The 22005-nt window shown below is 41.3% G+C and overlaps 1 long non-coding RNA gene across 1 annotated transcript; it reads left to right on the plus strand.

The window, feature by feature from the left end:
• Positions 1-6231: 6231 nt before the first annotated feature.
• On the plus strand, positions 6232-7989 carry LOC147796651 (uncharacterized). The gene is made up of 2 exons (XR_015427913.1): positions 6232-6912; positions 7033-7989. It is a non-coding gene; the product is annotated as an uncharacterized LOC147796651 (long non-coding RNA).
• The last annotated feature ends 14016 nt before the right edge of the window (positions 7990-22005 follow it).

Raw genomic sequence — 22005 nt, forward strand, 5'->3', positions numbered from 1 at the left:
TTCAAGTTTCTCTCGTGTATTTCATTGGATTAATGATTAACAGAGTAATGAAGAATCGATCTTGTGGCTAGAAACTAGATGAATGGGCACGTATATTAATTGTAAGAAGCATTTCCGGGGTTATCTTTAGCTGTAACCTATGCTGTAACAAACTTACGTTGTCCCAATTATATATATATATGGGAGGGTGACGGAACGAGTGTACCTATTGGGCTGACCTAAGACAGAGGAGACTCATCGGTCGAGGTGGGGTGCTCGTTCGTGGGTCTTGACGTGAGATTTCCTGAAGCCGTTGGTCTGTGGCGCTGTGGAGATGTGGTGTAACTCGCTGGGCAGACTGTCTTGGTCGCATACGATGTACGCACGACGGACGAGCGTGGTGTTGACGGAGTTCTTGATCTTGGGATGATGAAACGAGCGCCTGTGAAAGTAGTGGTCCATGTGAATTGTTTACGGTATCATTGCGGGCGAGGATGCCATCGGGTTGCACGGATACCTCCACATCCAAGAAGGAGATGGTGCCTTGATCTTTCTTGATCCACGATGAACTGAATGCTGGTACTGAGTCCATTAAGGTGTTCCAGGAAGGCTCCTAGTTTGTCTTGACCATGAGGCCATAATTCCAAACTTATATCGTCGACGTATCTAAGCCATACTCTCGAGCGGAGATCGGCTGTTGCAATGAGTGTTTGTTCGAATCGCTCCATGTAGATGTCAGCAAGAATCAGGGATATATAGCTGATCCCATAGAGGTTCCGGTCGTTTCTTTAAAGAACTTGTCATGCCATTGGAAGCCCACGGATGATGTGCAGGTAATAAGTATCGTCTTGGATCTGAGCTGGGGTGAGGTATGTTCGTTCTTGAAGTGAAGTGCAATCTTGCAGGCGTCGGTAGTAGCTAGGAACGTTGGTGAAGAGGGACACTGCGAAGCTGACCGTGATGTCGTTGGGTTGTGGGGCTAGGCCTTCGACGATTGTGGCCAACTGTTTTGAGTTCTTGATATGGTGTTCGGTGTTGCTGACAAGTGGGTGCAGGATCTTGGCTAGGTTCTTGGCTATGTGACAGGTGCAGGGACTTCCTCTGGGTACTACGGTGGAGCGTATAGCTTATGGATCTTGGGTTGACCGAAGTAGCGAGGCATCTTGAGCTGCAAACGCAGAGCTGACGGTACAGGGCCATGGAAAGGTTTCCAGACCAATGTAAAGCGAGTAGCTTGGTGTTTACTCTCTTCTGTATGGATGCTGTGGTGTCATTGCGTAGGAGACAGTATGAGCCCGACTTAAGGGTGTGCCTCACCTTCGCCTTCCCTTTCTCAGCAGTCAAGATGTGGATTGTGAATATGAACGTGAGAGACTGAATCAAAAGCTTTTTCAAACTCAACTAAAAGAAATAAACCGGGAATATTATTAGTCTCAGCTATGCTGAGTAAATTGTACATACTAGTACGGATATTTTCACTGAAAAAACAACCAGCCATTAATCCCTTTCAACGATCTAAATGATATGAGGCAGGTATTTTTTCGTTCTCTCGGCGATATTGGCTGAGGCCAGCTTATACAAGGTATTGAAGAGCATAATCGGTAACCAATTCTATCAAAAACTGGCGAAGTTTTGACAGAAGGGTAATGACCCCATTTTTTGTGGCAGACACCTAAATACATCACAACATACTTATTCACTCACTGGGGACTAGCACACAAACGCAAATTCGTCTTGTATTTTATTGAACGCGACATATTATTTCTCAAGGGCCAAAGCACAAGACTGACAGATAATTCTGTTACAGAGCACCACATGAAGTACTAAGCCATGGGGACATTTTGTGGTACAGAACAAATTGCACTAATAGCAAATATATATTCTTTAATAGTCATCGTCGAAATTGATTTTGCGAAGCTCTTAAAACTGAAGCAAAAGCCACCACTTAACCTCGTTTCCGATGATCGTAACCTCCAACTGTTTCAGTAGTTAGGCCAACCTAAATTTTAAAGCTCAGTTTGATACTCATGCTTAAAGTGTCTTCTGTGTGACTATAGTCAACAATTGTCAACATTATACTATGGTGGAGGGGAGAGGTCGGGGCGGTAGTGACACCCGCCAGTCGATGAACACAGAAGCACCCACAGACGGCAGCCCTTGACAATCCCACAAAAATAGTTAATATAACCTCACATGCACACGAGCGACTATGCACATTTATAAAGGGGGACTACGTCACGAATGGAGGACTCAAGTCCAAGGGAATGGCAAGCAACGTGGCCGACAGACTACTGACGCTACGACAGCTCTGTCGCGTCGTGGTGTCGCCCCCTTCTCATTACCTTTATGCAGCGTGTAATGCGTTACGTCATGGCGTCGCGCCGTGCCGTCGACCTGCTGCGTTGTGGCCTTCAGCCGTTGCATCGTGCTCTCACCGTTGCCTCATTACTGGTGAAAACAGGGGGCGACATAGTTAAGTTCAATGCCAATAGATACCATTTTTCATGATCAAGTATTGAAAGGGCCTATTTGTGCATTCCACCAAATCGTTGGATTTCTGCGCGCGAGCTCATTAATGTCTTATGATCCCACGTGGTTTTTTACAATAAGACATGCCATAATCAGGAGGGATCATTGAAATATTTTTACAAATCTTGAATTTGGGACCGGTAGTTTCCAGTTCCAGGATATTCTTCCACAAAAAGCTCCATAGAGGCGGGCTGCTGCATTCAGGGTTGAACGCATAGTTTCACTACTGTTTGGGGGATTTCTTCGGGGAAAGGCAAATAAAAAAATTCACGTGGCTAACCGCCATAAAATTGAAACGAAAAGGGATCTTCTGGCCATAATCTTGAATTTCCAGTGAAAAAACGGATGACCCCTTCCCGAGAGAGTCAACTGATTTTGCACTTTTTTGTATTAGTGCAACCCTACGAAGCATATACGGGCCACTTACAGAAAAATATTTTCAAGATACTACCTCGCCGCGGCGACTTATTTATCTCGCTGTGGCGAGATAGTTTGGCGACTTACTCAATTCACTGCATATTAAGACTCATTCTGGATACCAGACCCGATTCCGACTACTCTTCTAACCAAGGGTCCTGTATCACCAGTGTCGATGTGACAAACACTCCTCCAGATTTCCGAGAATAGTCGAAATAAATATAGTGATCGAAATATGTTTTGGATCGAAACAAAATATTTTGTCCAGATTAGACTGAAAGTATATTGGAAATGGGAATTCTTTTCAGCGTAAAGCAGCTATTCAGTGCACGTGTTTTATACAAAATCTGATGCGATCCTAAATAAGAAAGCATCCAAAATGACATAAATCCAAATTAATAAGCAACCACAAATAAAGGAACTTGCAAAAGCTTCGTTAAAACAATCTTGGAAAATTATGCCTCATTTTAAAAAAAAATATGCTTGAAACACTGTTAGGCTTTCGCAGAATACCGTCTAAAAGAATACTTTTCATACGCGGCTTTGGATGCGTTCTCAATTCGGATACTTTCTCAGATCAGATGTTTTCTCAATTCAGATGATCTCTTAATTTCCGTAAAATACATAAGCCGTTACGTTGTAACAAATGTCCAAATTTCGACAAAATGTTCACATTGTAAAGTTTTTGGTCTATTTTAAAGAATTTCGATTTTTAAAACTTCCGTCAATCCTAGAGACTACGTTGGGTACATGAAAATTCATTTGCTCTTTAACCTGACGTAGAGCGGAGTTGCTCCCATGGGGATCAATTTTTTTCTAATTGCGTAATTAAAACATTTCGGCCACATGCAAAAACCTCCTGTTAATTTGTCTCTCTGTAGATGATGAACAGCCTTGTTTAGTCACCTTTAACATGAGGACTTCCCCTGAGCTGAGTAATTCTTTTCCAGAGCCTGCCTCCAGCCAAGTCCCATGGGGATTGTATGTAAATATCTAAGCCACGTGCTGATAACGATGCACAAACCAAGTGCCTGGGCAAGCCTGGGCCTGTCTTATATCAATGGTCGGTCTCTCTGATGTGTCTTTGAGCTGTCTAGACAGCTGTCTGAGTAGTTTCACTGCGTTGGGGGGTGTCCAATTTTTGTTGATTGTGGTGGGCCCCCCTTTGACTGGAAAAAGGGTACCGTGACCGTACTCTGACCTTTTTTTGTGCGGTTTTTTTATTTGTAGGCACTTGGGCAGACCCTCTGATCAATTTAAATGCCAGTAGAAGGGAATGTTGATTTGGGAAGAGGGCTATAACGACGGATCTCAATTGTATCATGTCCGAGCATTAACCCTAAAAAGAAGGTCCTGTGCAGCGATTCACTCGATTCGTAATCTAAAAACGAAATGAGATCCTTAAGATCTTGTTCGGTTTTGAAAAATGTAGGCCTATACTAAACTAAAATACGAGCTTTTTAAAAATGACTTTCGCTTAAAACACATTTGCTTTATAAGTAAAATGCATTTAATTGAACAAAAACATGTTGTAATTTTTTTTACCCTAATTCTACTTTGTAGTGGATTTCGTACTCTGACCGATATACCATGGACAGTTCACAAAATTCTTGGTACAGACAAGGTCGGAAATACCGAATATTAATGATACCATCCGAGTAGGTTTTATTTTCCTCTCCCCTTTCATCTGGCCACCAATTTTAATCTTTGTGGCATTTTTTACAGTTTTTAGGAGCATTAAAGAAAACGTGTTGACGTTAAATTGAATTTAATATGGACAGGATAAGTTCGAAATAGTTCGACTATATTCCCGGAAATCTGGAGGAGTGTTGATCACGTGGACATTGGTTGGTACAGGAGCCTTGGTTAGAAAAGTAGTAGGAATCATTGGGTCTGGTATCCAGACTGAATCTTAATATGCATCGAGTTAACCTAGTTTAAGTTAACTCGCCGCGGCGAGATAAATAACTCGCCCCGGCGAGATAGTATCTCGAAAAACGTTTTTTTGCAAGTGGCCCTTATACGCTTCCGTAGCAACCGTCGTGCAAGCACATTATTTTTTCTAAGACTTGTAACAGACGCCCTCTTTTGGCCTTAGTAATCATCAGCCATTTTTAGAAACAGTAAGGCACGACGGCACCGCGCGACGGCCTAACCCAAACTGTATGAAAACCACACAATGGCCTGGCAGTGCAAACTCCTGTGTCCTTCCTCTATGACTAGACCTACACCAGCGCGAAATTTTCTTGGTAACTATAGCCAACAGCACGCGAACTCCGAAATGCTTTTTAGGTGGTAGTATCATTTCTTACGTTTAAACTGGTTAATGAGTTCGACGTGTTTAATTCGTGGTCAATTGTGTTGTTCGAACTTGGGATTTCACTTTTTTTAATCATAAGGAGAAAAATAGGCGTGGTTGGTATACAGGGTGTATAAAAAAGGGAACCCAACTTTAAACGGTTACTGTACCCAAGCTACACACTTTCTAGCGGGAAACTTGGTATCATCATAAAGGAGAGAACCATTGGTTTCTAGTGATACCTCATTTTTTATTTTACCGTTCGCATCACTGAGCACCAATGTGTTGAGATTTAGGTGCATAAGTGGAGGTGGCTCAGGTCAGTTGAAATTAATATTGCCCCTTTCATATTTGAATTGGGTGCGAATGGAAAATGTCTTCGCTGATTGTGCAACCGTTTTGGATAAAAACCTGAGTGCTTTGACAGGTCTTCAGACAGTGTGTGTGAACCTGAGGTCACAATGATGCAGTTTAAGGCAGAACAGTGAATCTTTGTGGTGAAAACTTTCCACTAACGCAAACGTTTTCAGCTAGATACCTTATAAGGAGCAGTAAACGACATGAGACGTCGATGCCCACTGTGTCTGGAGATAGTAGGGGGTTACATGGAGGGCATAGGACAATGAAAAATCAAAAGTCTATGAAAACTTCTTTATTGGATTTAAAGGGACAAAATTTCAGAGAAAAAATATTCAGTGTCAATGTTGTTCCAGATCAGAGTGAGCCATCCCCAATTATGCACCTAAATTTCAACACATTGCTGCTCAGTAATGCGTAACGGTAAAATTATAAATGAGGCACCATTAAAAGCACTATGTCTTTACTTTGAGATGATACCAAGTTTTCCGCTATAGAGTGTGTAGCTTGGCCACAGCAAACCCTTAAAGTTGGGTGTCCTTTTTACACATCCTATATTTAATTCAGAGGGACATATTACTGGCAAACTCTGGCGATCTAACTTTGTCGACTATCTGCGTCTGTGTTAGCGTCAGCCGTGATGAAGCATTTCCATACGATTTCATGTCATCGTAGACTGTCTCTCTGCGTCCCTTCACGTTCACATGAATACTATTGCCTTTTCACTTAAAGTGTCTCAATGACATCTAACACTATGCTCTTAACAGTCAACAACCATTGTGATGGATTTCGTTGTGTAGGGTTAAAACTGTCCACTGTTTGTCACTGACACTTAAATTAGCTAGGATACACAATCTCCTGTTCACTACTTTATTGTGACAAACGTGTGTAATTTCAATTCACCAGAGCAGATCAGCGATACAGATTCAACTTTTTACACATGTCTGTCACAGCTGAATCAGAGTAACCATTTTTTTTTAGTCTTTCCCTGGCAGGACCATGATTGCTGTTGGCTATTGTAGTTTTGTATTTATTAACTTAGTTCACCTTTGTGTTAGCCCTAGCCCAGCTTTGGAATGCAGGGGCGTGCATGAGTGCACACTTGGCACTTGCTGAATGTGGGTGTGAATGTATATAAGGATTGATTAAACAGGGTGTGGTGTGAGATTTGCTACATGTTGCGGTAGAGGGAACACGGTGTTCTGATTTATGCTGACTTAGCCATTTTGGTTAGCTTGTGCCGTCCCTTGGCTATTGGCACAGATGATTGAGGCTCTGTGAAGTCTTGGGGGTGGCTCGGACAAGCATATGTCGGCGGAAAAACGGCAGTCGTAAGTTATACCTTATGGTTTGCTATTTTAATTGCTTGGAATTGATTTAATGTGCCATCTTGACAGAGTTGTTGTTGTACTCGTTTTGGCAAGGCGTAGTTTGATGATTTTCTATTGTAGATGGTCTTTATATGATGTACATGGATCAGCGGATCCCTGATGTTATAGGCAGCCAGTTAATCTGTGAAGCCTGGAGAGAGTCTTAGCTGCCGGGAACTCCATTGGCAGAGTGAAGCCTCGCTGTTCCCGAACCTGTGTAGATGAAACTACAGGCGGCTCTCCACAGCGTCATCCTGCTCTGGCAATTCAACTAGCCTTGGCGATCTGGACGATGGGTGTGGAACTACCGTAGCTGTGACGAGCACCACTGCAAATCTCCCCTTCATAAATAATTTCTTATAGTTGTATAATATTCTGATTAATTTTTTTGATTCCCTCTGTATTTGGCCTTATCTTGTGGAGAGGATTGAAAGTTCGAGATAATTGATTTATTTGGTTTGTTGCACCTGTTTAAAAGTCACACGTCGTGGGAAATGTACTGATTTTTTGCTGTATAAATGTCACCCTTGTGGTGAACTACTCGTAGTATTGTGATATTTTGGTTATAAACGTATAAATTGTTCGACTTATTTGACTTGTCTAGATATTAGGTAAGGAATTGCAGTTTGAAGTAACTCTGGCTAATTTACTATATATATATCCTCCACAGTGCGGACGGATTGTGTGGTTATACGTTTTAATATTGAGCCTTGAGAATTGACCGGCAAAATAAGGATTCTAGAACTGTTCATATGAATAAAGGATGTACAAGAAACTGACAGTTTTTTAACGTGAATTGATGGTTGAGCATTGCAAATATTGAATAATTCGTATAGCGGAATTTGACTGTGTAAAATAAGAATTGGGCAGGAAATTTAATTGTAAGATAAATCTAGTACGATTGATGAATTTGCTGTTCTATGGTCATGGGCCAAGTTCTGCATTGAGGGACATTTTCAGATATTTCCCCTGCAATTTCAAGTTGTGCATAATTATTGTTTTGAATAAATTTAGATGTATATGGTGTAAATATAAAAATTTTGTGTGAAGTGATCTCCTTGTTAAAGTTCCCATAGACTGTGACATGTCAGGTCTCTGGAACAAGATAATTCTCGCAAGATAAACCGGCGCAGGCCTCCAAAGTCGTACACTGCAAGAGTTTAATTTCCTCAACTTTGCTGTACTATAGTACTGAAGACACTTTGTAGATGGCCATGCTTGTACAAAGTACTTGTTTATTGTGTGATGAACAATCCAAACGATGCACTCAACTATCAAAGACCCGTCACGATGGAAATCGGTCGCGTGTACAAACATTCAATAATATGCAACGTTAGCCTATGTGAAGATCAGCAAGCTAAAATAAGCGACGTACAAAGCCAAAATGACTCCTCTACACAACATTCCGAATCTCTAAAATTTAAATATAAAACTCATCACCCAAACTGTATCTTAGAAAATTTTACAAATATCAAATATAACGATTTTTGGCAGGCAATACCTCTAATTTCCCCTAATACGTGAAAGGCAAGACCTACTTTTGGAAAGGTCTGAAACAAGAGCGCCCTCAATTTGCCTGCACAGAAAGCAAATAAACTTATTTTTATCCGCAACAACATTTAAATAGTTTTGAACGGGCCATCTCTGATAAACAGTTGATGGTGCCATTACATGCACAGGGAGGGGGGAAATTAATGTATGATTCTCCTAATGTTGCCGCGACGCACCCAACTTCCCTTTACTTTCACCTTCCATAAATTCACAAGAACAAAAAAACAGGTAATCTCAGTCCTCCAAATCCTCAACCCGCACGCACTTCACATACGATCCGCACCATGCGTGGAACTCTGTTACGTACGACAATCTGCAGTGCATAGTATTTGCAATATTAGTAAACGCGTATAGATCAATCAAATCTAACGACGCCAATAAAAACGAAATGGAGTTGGCTTTCAGCCATTGAATTGACATGAAAAAATTATAACTGTACATAATTTATCATAACAACATGCATCTGCGGTCCTGCAGAGCAATATGCAACAAGGGCGTTTTACCCTCGGTGTCAGCGCTTGTGTGTCAATTTTCCAGCTCCATTTTTACAAGTCAGAGTTGTGTGCGATGAGATTAGGATGCTAACGACATTTCTACATGAACCAGACACTGAAGGTAAGTTTCTTAGGAACCATATATTCTCACTTTGGCATATCCTGTATACTTGAGCAATTGGAGAAAACGTGTGCTATTTTGAATTTCAACCACATAATTTTAGTCTGCAGTAGGTCTATTTTAATCAAGGTATTAATTGTTCTGAAAAAATGCTAATATCCACAATTCACTTTGATTCATAATGTTTATTGTTTATAGCCTTCATATAATCAAGGGAGCAATATCAATGAGCATTACTCCTTCAGTATAGTTTTCTCTATTTTATTTGAATTATCACATACGCACTTTTAGAATGCCTATAGTTGTATTGGTATTGGTACGAAATTTCACTCAGTTGAAAATGATGAACAGGTGACCGTCCGTCGCTTGAAACTGCATTTATGAGTTAAATACCTCACTGCGTATGCATGTACGACAAGGTTTTTAATTATGTGAAGCTGTTAAATATTTTTGAGAAGGCCCGTGTAGAGAGTTTGTGCAGATTGTCATTTTCCTGACAACAGTCAGACGACAAATCGTGATTTCGTGAAACTGTTGATCCGGTGAGCTCTACACTGAGACATGGAAACATTTGCTTAGAAACGTCAGTGGAAAAAACTTGAAACCACAAAAATGCATCTTTATCTCCCTGATTTTTTAAGGAGATAGGGCTTTTTAGTTTTTGATTTGATTTGATTTGATTTGGGTCAATTTCCAACAGTCGTTAGTGTTTCCACCGTTCAAAGAAACATGAAAGAGACGGAGAAATGAGCCCATTTACAGTAGATTAACAGTTTGTTCAGTAAGTTTTCACAAGAATTTAAAGCACAAGCGTCGTCGGTGTGCACTTACATTGCTACATGGGGTTTGTTGATGTTTGATACCCACTGTAGGTCACGTGACTTGGTGGGCGCAATCTATATCTGTCATGGTCCGGCTCAAAACCACATGAAAATTGTCTCCAGCCAAAAAATCCTCAGATATTTTGTTACGCTTCCCAGCGTAATTTCGTTCACTTCTCTTATTCTTGCAGGGAATTGCAGTAGTTATATTTATTTTGCTGGGAGACTTCGATTTCATCATTGCATTTTCTGGATTCGTATCGCGGATCTGTCACTGTGCTGCCTTCTTAAGGCTTCGTCCTTCGCTTCAAGTTTCCGGACGAACCTAGATCTTTCAAGGCAAGTACCTTTACCTTTACATTTATGTTGTGAAATCTTCTGGAGTCGCTGCTCAAAAGTGGCAAACTGAATGTGTGTGTTGAATCAGAGTCACCTTATTTGGTGACTTCTGTGTACAGATAAACAGATTCGAGTCTTTTGTTTAAGCATGGGTGCTTAAAAGTTCTCACTGAAGGATGGGGCTTATTTTGAGTGATGTGAGTTTCTGATCTTCCTCTCGAAGAATTCCTTTCAGATGGCCTGATAGCTAAAGACTCTGCCGTTATCTTGATGTTTGGTCTTTTTGGTCCCTCAAGGTCACCATGATAGTTCCCATTCTTGCTACAATTGTTTCAGTCTTCATGGTTGTGGTACCATTAATAACTGATCCTGCCTGGGAGTACCTGTACGCCCTCGTGTTGCTTGGTTTAGGTCTCGGAGTTTACTTCATCTTTGTCTGGGGGAAGAGACAGCTGCCTTTCATGGGTAAGACAATCTGAAAGGAAATTTCGACAATCCTTTCTTCTCATAGTGATTTCTGTAATTGACAAAAGATAATTTAGTTGGTCTGTATCCTTTCCGTAAATCTCCTTCCGCAACCATGCCAGTTGACCAACAACCGCTCCATAATGTACATTATTTTGGGAAGCCTTTGTTCTTCCTGACACTTAAAATCTAGTCACATCTCGAAATTTCTGGTACAGCACGCGTATCTTTTGTTTTGTCCCCAGTTTTGCTTATGTCGAGTTTGGCTTTAATTCTCTTCAGATAATTTGACACTCTTCCTGCAAAAGTTGCTTCTTGTAGGCCCATCCACCCACGAGTAACAGATGGTGCAGCTGCAGTTCTTCATTATGACCAGGAAGAAAAAATATTGAAGAAAGGGAAAGGAGTAAGATGCACCTGTCTAAAGATTTTTCAATCTTATCCCCTTTCATAATCAAGTTGTAGTTAATTAAAGCAGTAAGCCTAAATTTACATGTTTGTTTGAGAGGATTCAGAGCCAAATATTCCCAGAAGAAACCTTGGTGAGCCAAAAATTGAAAGTTGCCCATTTGTAGCCTTTCTTGGATCTTCTGAGGGATAGAGTAAATTTGGGGGCTTTTTGCACGCGTTGGTAGGAAGAACTAACATTGTTCCCGCAAATCGCCTTTTATTATATTTCAAAATAACCAAAACATTTGCCTCCTTGGGGGCATGGACCCATTGCTCGCTTGGGTCCACCAGTTCACTAAACTGAGACTGATTTATGAAAGATTTGTATTTCTAAAACATCGAGTCTGGATCTGAATAAACGGCCATAAACATGGGGGTGGTATTGTGATGGATGCAAGTGCGCCCTCACGTGTCAAGCGCATTTTCCCGCGCGCATTAGCTATCTCACAGCCCAGCTGAACGGTCCCATCGCTAACTCCCTGGATCCGTCCTACTACCCGAATTACTCTCTCAAACGTATACCCTGAAATCCAAAATTCTATTCTTGTCACTAATCTATCATCGCTCTGCAAAGTGATTTCCCAGATGTGTCCCATTCCCCTGGGTTTCAAAAACAAGGAATGGTCACATATCATGTCTTTCCGCCGCCATGTTCAGGTTTTGATCAACGGTAACATCACACCCCTATCACATCAAAATTTCATACAGTGGAGTGAACTATCGAGTGTTTATTTCTACCGAGTCCGTTTGGTGTTTCAGATGCGGAGAGTTTGGCCATATCAGCCGGGCCAGCGCCTATTGGCATTTTAAAAACTCTGTTTTAGTCCGTAATTTCTATTAAAATCTGTATAGTCTACCTCAAACTGACGAGGGTGCCCTGAACCAAATTTGAAATGATTTACCGAGACTTGAATCTGCCGATTCGGAGGATCTTGACGTTCCTCCGAGTCTGGATGCAGCGGTCAAGCAACTTGGCAGAAATAAAACTCCCGGCCTGGACAGTCCCACTTTCGGAATTCGTTCAGTCCTTCTGGCCTCTTTTCAAAGATGATTTTCTCTCTTATTTCCGTCACTTGCAGCTCAGTAATTCTTCCGCATTCTTTTCGTCAAGCTGTCATTACGCTCATTCCCATAAAGGGAGACCTTTCTGATGTAGACAATTGGCGTCCGGTTTCCCTCCTAAATACGGACTTTAAAATTTTTGCCATGTTGCTTGCCAATTGTAAGAATTTATTGGTAATGTGGTCCACCAGGACCAGAGTTACTGTGTTCCTGGCCGGACAATTTACAGTGTTGTAGTACTCGTACTCGAGTACTACTCGAGTACCGTTTTCAGAGTACTCGTACTTAACAAAAATGGAAATGTCGTCAGAAGTGGGGGGGGCCTATTGAGCACACTTTGACCTAAAAAGAGAAAAGGTCATTAATAGGGCCTATGCCTAAGTATAATAATAATACGATATTGATATGAATAGGAATGAGGTGAAAAATTCTGGCACAAATTGACCTTTGGTAAGGGATAGGCATAGGATAAGGTCAGAAAGTTTGGTACATGTCGACCCTGGTGTATGGGATAAAATAGGAATAAGGCACGGGGTAAAATTTTTGGTACAATTTGACTTTGCTTATGAAATTATGGCACAACATGATGAAAGAGGATGAGTCATATAGTGTGTGATGGTATACTTGCTGGCCCACCAGGCAATCCTAAGGTAATCAAGGAGTAGGAAGTGATAATCCCTACACAATAGACAGCTCGTGCTGCCGGTTAATGAGAGGGATAATCCTAGATAATGGACTGTATGTAGTGGCTGAGCTGTGTCGGCAGACTATTGTGTTAATGATTACATTGTGTACGTTAGAAGTGAGCGTTGGTCTGACTTAACCTATGGACACTAAGGAAGAGAGGGCGCCCACATGCTAGCGGTCTTGGGTTTGACTTACTATGGCTACCGAGATTTGATCGGTACGGGAAGAAGACTCTGTTCTCTCTAGCTGAATTTTTTTAATCCTTTGAACTAGAGTGTTTTGCGTCCCGTTACCCTGTACATGTATACGTTTCATAAATTCAGTCACAGCGGAGCGTTACTGTTGTTCTTTATTGCGGAACCTAAATGTAAAATACAGCATTATATAAAATTAAGAATTCTGGGGGTGGCATGACGTCAATTGGGGAATTTTAATACGTAGCAAATGGGTAAATTTATTCGTCGTGCTGTGGAATATTGTGCAGAAGTTCCGGCCAATATCCGACCTGAAAATTATTATTCGATAGTCATACAGATAAGTATAACACAAAACAAATTCAGTGGACTTCACATATTAGTTTCTGGTAGGTTTGTACTGGTACCGTTTTATTTTCCGTTGTTCATCATTGATTTTTTACAATAATTATCTTAGTAATTTTAAGAATTACTACAAGAGTGATTACCGGAAGTTTGTTAACTTTGAAATCAGAGTTATTACATGTACTCATTATTTTGGGAACCATTTGTCCCTACAGACTATTATCTTTTAGGCATGCTCCTCTTCGTCATGAAACAGTCCGGCAAATTTTTCAGCATGATTAGGCAAAACTCTATTCAAGGCTTTGTTGACGTGCATGCCTTTATCAAGTTTTCCATCGAGATCATCCACAATGTCCTTGTGAGTCTCATTTTCCCTCAAATATAGGTAACTTGACAGGAACTCCTTATAGTTGTCGAAAAAGTCTGGTTTGACTGCCGAGAGAGTCTTTTTGTTTGCCTTCTGCCTGGCTTGATCTTCATCCATGCCTTCGTTGACGTACTTGTCATATTTTTCATCCCTCATCTCCCTATGTGTTTCTCTAGCTTCCGCCAGCCAATTTTGGTAGGCGGCATTGTCTTCCAAATCTGAACTGTCTTCACTTCAGATTTGGAAGAAAATGTGTAATTTATAAAATCCTAGAAAATGTGTCATGACAGTTCCCTTTATGATTCTTATGGCTAATGGAAAGTAATAGACAGTGTACAAGGATATCAGACCTACCAACAACGTATAGCTGGCAGTGCTTAGAGCTACACTTGTCCGGTCCACGAATCGACCCACAACCTCTAGGATTTTTGAGTGTTTAAATTTGCAGGCTCTGCTGAAAAGATAAAACGTTTGCTCAATTATTATAAAAACGGTGTCGGAGGTGACAAAAATGGAAATGTCGTCAGTAGTGGGGGGGACCTATTGAGCACACTTTGACCTTTGACCTTTTTCAAAGATCCGACAGGGGTGGTCTCGGTCTTGCATGCCTCCAAGCACGCACGCTCGCCTACAGAATGTCCACTGTTCAACGTTTTCTTGATCTTTGTCCTCATCCTGCCTACACCATGGTCAGTTATTTTCTCCGGCGTTACAAAAAACTCGACTTTGACTTTCAATTCTTCCAAATTAATCTCTAACCAAAATTCTTCATCAGCATTCCTCCATTCTATGGAGAGCTACTGCGTGCTTGGACGGCATCCGGAGCTCAGATTGACATACCTTTGGATTCGATCAGCCACGTTATCAACATTCCTATCAGTACTCTTCTCGAACATGCGGCTGACGATGGGAACACCTGTTCTCGGCTCCTCTCGTGCGGGATCAGGATCGTCCGCCATTTTCTTCACCCCTCCACCGGTCGCTAGCATGAAGCCAAAGATTTACCTTTTGTCTCCTCGAGAATCCGTCGTCCTTCCTTCCGCCTCACTGACAAGTTGCTTTACCGTATACATTTCGCCCTCCGCTCGTCTTTTCCGTCGCTCTTCGGCTTCTCCAGTCTGCTCACTCCTCCGACTCCTCTCCGTACCGTCCCCTGCTTTCCAGACACTCCAATACCCTTCTTCATTGCTCTCGATCTCAACGGACTCTCGCTATCTTCAAAGGCTCTCTACGATACTTCAACGTTTCCGTCAACTCTCACCCTCCCACCGCAATCACCCACTGGCATCGACTCGACTTTTTCAAGAACTGCAGTTTCTCCATCCCCTGGAATCAGATCTACAAGCTCCCTATTTCCAAGAAAGCAGGCGGCGTTCAGTTCCGTCTACTTCACAACTTCCTGCCTTCTCTCCCTGTTCTTCATCATCTCCACTCTGACAACTCCCCCTCCTGCGGATGGTGCGGAGAAGAAGGAACTGTCGTCCATCTCTTCATCCTGTGCACTGCCTTCCAACCAGCCCTCAATCTACAACATACCCTGCTCTCCCGTCCTCTTCCTGATCTCCGTCTCAACTTTGACCTCTACTGGATCCTGATCCCAAACGCCAGGAGTCGGGACCGGGGTGCAGTCAAACTCGCGAATTATCTCATCGTCGGCCTTAAAAACGTCATCTACTGGTCCTATCGCTATACTGCCTTTTCCAATCCTTTTCTCGTCTGGTCCCACCGCCTAAAATCAAAAATCGCCATCGAATATCACTATTATCGATTGAACTCCTCTTGATCAGTTTTTCAAAATGGTTTATAAACAACTCTCCTTTTACAGTAGTTAACGACTAGATAGTAGGCCTATGGCTGATCTAATTACTGTCTTCTTGCTTTTTTTTTTCTTCCTAGCGGCCTATGTCCGGGGCAGCTGGCTTTGTCGAGTGAAGGGATCCCACCGTCCCGTGAAGCGGGCCTTTCTTACCCTACTGCTACTTCTCGTAAATTGTTACCGTTTAAATTTGTTTACTGTTTATGTGCTTTTGTATTTATATGTGTGTAACTTTCTGAGTATTGTACTGTTATCATGTTTTGTCTTGTATTTTTCATTTAATTCTTCCCTTCCCTCCAAGGATCGCCGTTGCGTGGGTAGTTACCACTGACCCAAATGCGGAACGTTGTGCCTTGCGCACAGCCCACCTCGGCGGTCCTACACCACTCCCAACCTGGGGATTTCCGGCGGTGGGCATGAAAGATGCCCCCACACCAGTGATGCAGGGATCCCCATTCCTCTCCTTTAATACTGCCTTAGTTTATGTCTGTTAAACGTGTCAATGCTGTGTGTAATTTTTGCAAAACTTGTCTCCGTACTTACAATTTTCTCTGTGTATCTCTTTCTTATGTTGATTATCTTACTTTAACATACATACGTATTTTACTTATGTTTATCTAAGTGTATTCTTTAATAAAATTCATATTCGTTTATTCCTGTGTCTTCTTTTAGTTTAATTCTCATTCACAATTCTGTTTTATGTCATTTTGTTAAATTTATTTTTGTTCATCTGTTATGTTGTTTCTGTCCTTGATTACAAACTCTTGGTTATATTTAACATTAGTACAATTTATTGTAATCCTTTTGTTAATGATCTTGTTTGTATAGTTTATTTATTTCTATTTTCTAATTAATGATCTTTTTGTACTTGAATTTGTGCTTCTTGATCTTCTTATGAGTATTCAGTAACTTTTTGTTTGTATTCATTCTTAATGTGTATCTTTCATTTGATCTGTTTTCAACATTATTTACGTGTCTTTTTCCTTTGTTTACTAATCTTTTATTTGTAAATCAATTTGTATGTATTTACTTGTGTTTGAATTTTCAAGGGAATGTAATAAAGTGTTCTACTACTACAAGTTCTGGGTACAAAGGAATTCCTATGCGCTTCAGTTCTGCGGTGCGCAAATCAAGTTGAGAACTACACTGGACAGCATCAAAATCAAAAGTCACAGAATGTAACAGAATGAGCCTTTAGTTTTACGCAGAAATTAATGTCACAGGACGAAATAAAGAAGTCACAATCATTACTTTTCAATAACGTGTATGCATAGACAGTGAGGATGGCATCCCTATACAGAAACCTCTCGTGCACATCATTTTGACAAAACAGGTGTTCACTTTGTCATTGGTTGTTTAAAATGTTGTCCATTCATGGGTCATTTTTGCTTGGTGGAGAGTGCTTTTGTGTGTGACTTTTGATTCAGTAACCAAGTTGCTGTGCATGTCAATTTCTTCTTTGTTATAAAGATAATCACTTACTTTTGGGCATGTGATTCGTAAGGGGTATTGCAGCATACCTGTGTACAAAAATTGTTTATTTCTATGGAGTGAATTTTTATGTGTGGCCTTTGACAGAAGTGGCAAGTTTCTTTTGCTGTCCAGTGTATATCCAGTGACTGTTCTACGTGGTCTTGTGGAAGCATGCTTGACAATAGACCGCGGAATAGCAGATGTAACCATAAACATTTGTTTCATCAAGATCAATCTTGCAGCTTGACGACGCTGTTTTAGGGTATCCCACCCAAGCTTTGTGATCATATCGGTCACACCTCTTTACTAAAGTAACTTGTTGTTAATAAAGCGTGCTGCACGTCGTTGGACTATCTCGAGCTTATTGGTGTATTAAGCCTCGAAGGGATCACGTACTACTGAAGCGTACTCCAATCCAGGTGTGGACGAACAAGTGCTAAATAAGCATTTGTTTTCGCCATTTCGAGCACTGCTTTTGCGGGACAGGAAAACTCCCAGATACTGGTGATGGTCCACGGTTGCCAGAGAATGATTATTCAGTTTATAACTATTGCAAATCTTCTTCCTTTTGTTTCCCATGTGCAAAATGTAGCATTTCTTTATATTAAATTGCATTCGCCATGTAGTAGCTCATTCATGGAGCTTATCAATATCTTCCTGAAGTGTGATGCAGTCAGCCCGCGGGTTGTAGATATTTCTATATAAAATGCAATGGTCAGCAAAAAGACAAATTTGTGACTGCAGATTGTCTGTGATATCGTTGATGTAAGGCAAAAATAAAAGGGGGCCGAGGACAGTGCCTTGAGGCACACCGGAGTCCACAGAATCCCAATCAGAACTAGATCCATGGAACACCACTCTGTTTACGCATCTGAAGAAAATTGGCAATCCACTTCAGAGCTTTCCACGTATTCCATACATAAGAAGCTTAGCTTTCAGGCGCTCATGGGTGACAGTATCAAACGCTTTGGAGAAGTCAAATATGGCTATGTCCATTTGTTTACTAGCATTTACAGCCTCAGCCCAGTCATTAGTTGCCAAATATAGTTGGGTGACACAAGAGAGATGCTTCCTGAAACCATGTTGTTTAGTAGTCAAGATATCATGCCCTTCCAGGTGTCTACTAATATGCGAATGAATTATATGTTCAAGAAGCTTACATGATATTGAAGTTAAAGAAACTGGTCTATAATTTGAAGGAGTAGCCTCATCACCTTTCTTGTATAGGGCAGAAACATTTGTGAACAACCAGTCTTCTGGCAGTTTACCAGTACCGAGAGATTGCTGAAAGATTTGAGACATGGCTGGCGCGACCTCCTCAGCAGCTTCTTTCAAAAGCTTGGGGCTAATATCATCCGGGCCACTGGCTTTAGTAACGTTGATTTCTTTGATAAATTTCAACATCCCCTCCACTGAAACAGTGACATCCTCCACAACGGGTATGTCAGATAAATTAAAAGGAACCTTATCTACATGTTCTGTAGTGAAAACTGACTGGAGTTGCTACGCCAAAGCACAAGCTTTCTCTTTATCAGTAACGTGATTGACTCAATCAGTTCTCAGAGTGGGTAGGCCTTCTTGGTTCTCCGACCTCTTGCTTTTAATGTTTTTCCGAAACCCTCTGGAGTCCTCCTTCAAGTTGTCTACCACCTTGTTAACATACTTCTGGTGTGCATATCTAAGTTTCCATTTGACGAGCTTTCAAGCCGCCCTAAATCTCTCCTATCGGCCTATATGACTCCGATTTTTGTGTGATTCTATTTGTAACTCTAATCAATCTTCTGATCTTACTGTTGAACCACGGCACGTTCTGCTGCGGTTTTGACATCCAAGAGGGAATGTGCAGATCTCTAGCAGACAAAAGACTGGACTTGACTGCGGTCCAATTTGCTTCAGCAGATCTTACACTATGAGCCTTGGTGAAGTTATCTTTAAAGATCTTCCCTCACTCCATCAAAGTCTGCTTTTGAGTAGAGAGAAGTTCTCCGACGAGGACGGGGCTTTTGCTTTGGATTGGTCTTGAACACACAAGAAATTGCTTCATGATCAGTTATGCCAGGTTTAACTTCAATATGCTCAATGCTATTCGGAATTAAACGAAATAACAAGTCCAGGATACGGCTATATTGGTTGATATGTTGACATAAAAAGTGCTTATTGGCAATGTCAATAAGATGAGCTTCGGAAGGAGTCGCTGTTTGGATTCCATCATCCCAATTGATGGTTTTGGCATTAAAATCCTCAGTCGGAATAATATTTCGAAAACTACGTGGATTCTGCAAGATCTTTTGAAGCGAGGAATCAAGACTCATCCATTCGCTAAGTTTACTGTTGGGCGCACGATGGTAGCAACCAATCAGGAGTTTCTTACCAGACTGCAGAAGGATTTGAGCCCAGATAATCTCTGTATTTGAGTCTGACTCAGGGCAGGGAATACTAGCATACTCATCACGAATAGCAATAGCCCCTCCTCCATTCAAGTTACGATCCTTTCTGTAAACAGCAAGATTTCCTGGAAACAGCTCTGGTAGAAATAGTACTATATCTATATGAGTTTCTGTGATACAAATCACGTCCGGTTTTCCCTTTTTTATAGTGAGACTTTGTTCTTTTGCTGCAAGTGCACGTGGATTTTGCAACCACTTGGGATTCACATGTGGAAAAATTTCTTGCTTGATCCAATTCACGCCCATGTAATTTGTAAGGACTCGAGACCCAACTTCACAATCACTACAGGAAGCAAGTACAACTTCCCCAATGGTGTGTAGAAATTATCTCCACTTAGGTTCAAATTGATAATTGAGCCACTGAAGTTCAGGAAATTGCATAGAGGGCAAAACCAAGTGAATTGCGATTCAATTTAACAGCTTTGATACTCGTCGTTGGAGACATCATAACACTCGATATACATGTACATGTATGTGACCAATTCTGACATTTACCACACTCAAGAGCTTAGTCTTCATCCCCTACTTCTTTGCAACACATGGTGCTTGGGAAAACGAGCGTGGTAACCACAGTTTTAGTCCCCTTGGGGCCAGGTTGTATCTGCACATCGCCACAAATAATGATTAACAGAAGTTTAACAGCAGTGATGACCCTAGGAGGCCGAGAATTGAGCATCATGAAAGGTCTATTTAAGTACAATAAAATATAAATAAGTCTATTTTTAAATATCAACAAGTTCACGCTTTCCGAGGCTGCAATCTGGCTAATAGCACTGCGTTTTCAGTAACTGTTGTTCAAGCCGTACTGAGACAAGAACTGTGCACTGTGCAAGAACTCACTGCTGCATGCAGGCACACAAAGTACATGTAGTTCTCTTCAAGCATGTAATTAAAAATCAGCAATTCACCGGAAAGTTCGGGTGTGAAACAGCAATGCTGCTGGATCTCAAAAATTGGAGAGATACATGTCCTACCTTCAAGTTCAAGCTGGAATTTCCTGCCAACATGGCCAATGAACACAGCGTGCATACAACAAACCACCTCCAAGCAAGCAGTTCCATAATAAAGAATAGTGATGTAACCAAAATAATTCCCAACAGGTCACTGAAGATCCAGTACCGTGGGCAGTCAATTGACAAACGTCGAAGGCAGATTTGGCAAGATGGTGACAGAGTTAATTAGTTATACAATACGGATACAAATAGCCAGTACAAGTACACACGGGTTTAAAACCCTCCGAAGTCTAAAAACTATCAAAATCGGCGAAGTTGACATCAACTTGAAAACGCATTTGTGCAATCACAAATCTCCAGACAACCAAATAATCGAGCAATAAAAAGTGGGTGGCAACCAACAAATATTTTTAAAGTAGATTTTTCGTGAGCGACGTGTCCACTCCGCCTCCCCCTGATAAGGGGGGGGGGGAACTGAACTGAAGGACTATGCATCTGAACTGAACTCATAGTAATAAGTGGACACAAAAGAGTACGAGCGTCGTGTAGTTCTGTGCGTCGCCTGGATGGAGGCTAAAGAGAGAAATCTTTGTCATAATAGTACACCATACGGGATCTCTGTATGTGAAATATGGAAAGACTGCGTAGCACCGTGATCAGAATATTAACAAGAATAAAATATAAAATCAGTGCTCTGGAACATGTAATTGCCGAGCTTTTGGTTACTGAGTACCTTCTTCAGGGCTGAGCAGATTGAGTGCTGAATGAACACAGAAAAAAATCCACGTTCATTCCCCCTGGATGCAGCGATTCAGTTCGAAAATGACGCGCTGCTCCAGTTCCTTAAGCTGTATATCGGATATCGACAGGAATAAAATATCAAACCAGTGCTCTGAAATATGTGATTGCCGAGCTTTCGGTAACTGAGTACCTTCCAGGGCGAGCAGATTCAATTCTCATGAACGCAGAAAAATCCAAACACTACACTACACCACATACGCGCCCATAGAAAACAGTGCAAAATCGGACCGAAATAGCGCCGCCTGTTGACTCGCGTGAAGAGGTTGGCCTCCGTTTTTTTCACTGGAAATTCAAGATTATAGCCAGAAGATCACTTTTCGTTTCAATTTCATGGGGGTTAGCAACGAAAACATTTCTTATTCGCCTTTGAACGAAGATACTCCCAAAATAGCAGTAAAACTAAGTGCTCATTTCTGAATGTAGCCGCCAGGCCGCCTCTATCCAAATACATGTAGGTCCGCAATTTGGGGCTTTTTGTGAAAGAAATACCCCCAACTGGAAACTATCAGTCCTAAATTCGGTTTTTCTTACTTTAAAAATCCTGTGGGATCACAAAATATTAATGAGCTATCGTGCAGAAATACAACCATTTGGTTGCATGAGCAAAAATTAGCCCTTTTTTTATAACGCCCTCAATAGTTAATTTAATGAAGAAGGGGCAGTCTGCA

Source organism: Acanthaster planci, linkage group LG15 (genome assembly GCF_054643075.1).
Source record: "Acanthaster planci isolate LZ-2023a linkage group LG15, COTS_SCS, whole genome shotgun sequence".
Classification (NCBI taxonomy): Eukaryota; Metazoa; Echinodermata; class Asteroidea; order Valvatida; family Acanthasteridae; genus Acanthaster; species Acanthaster planci.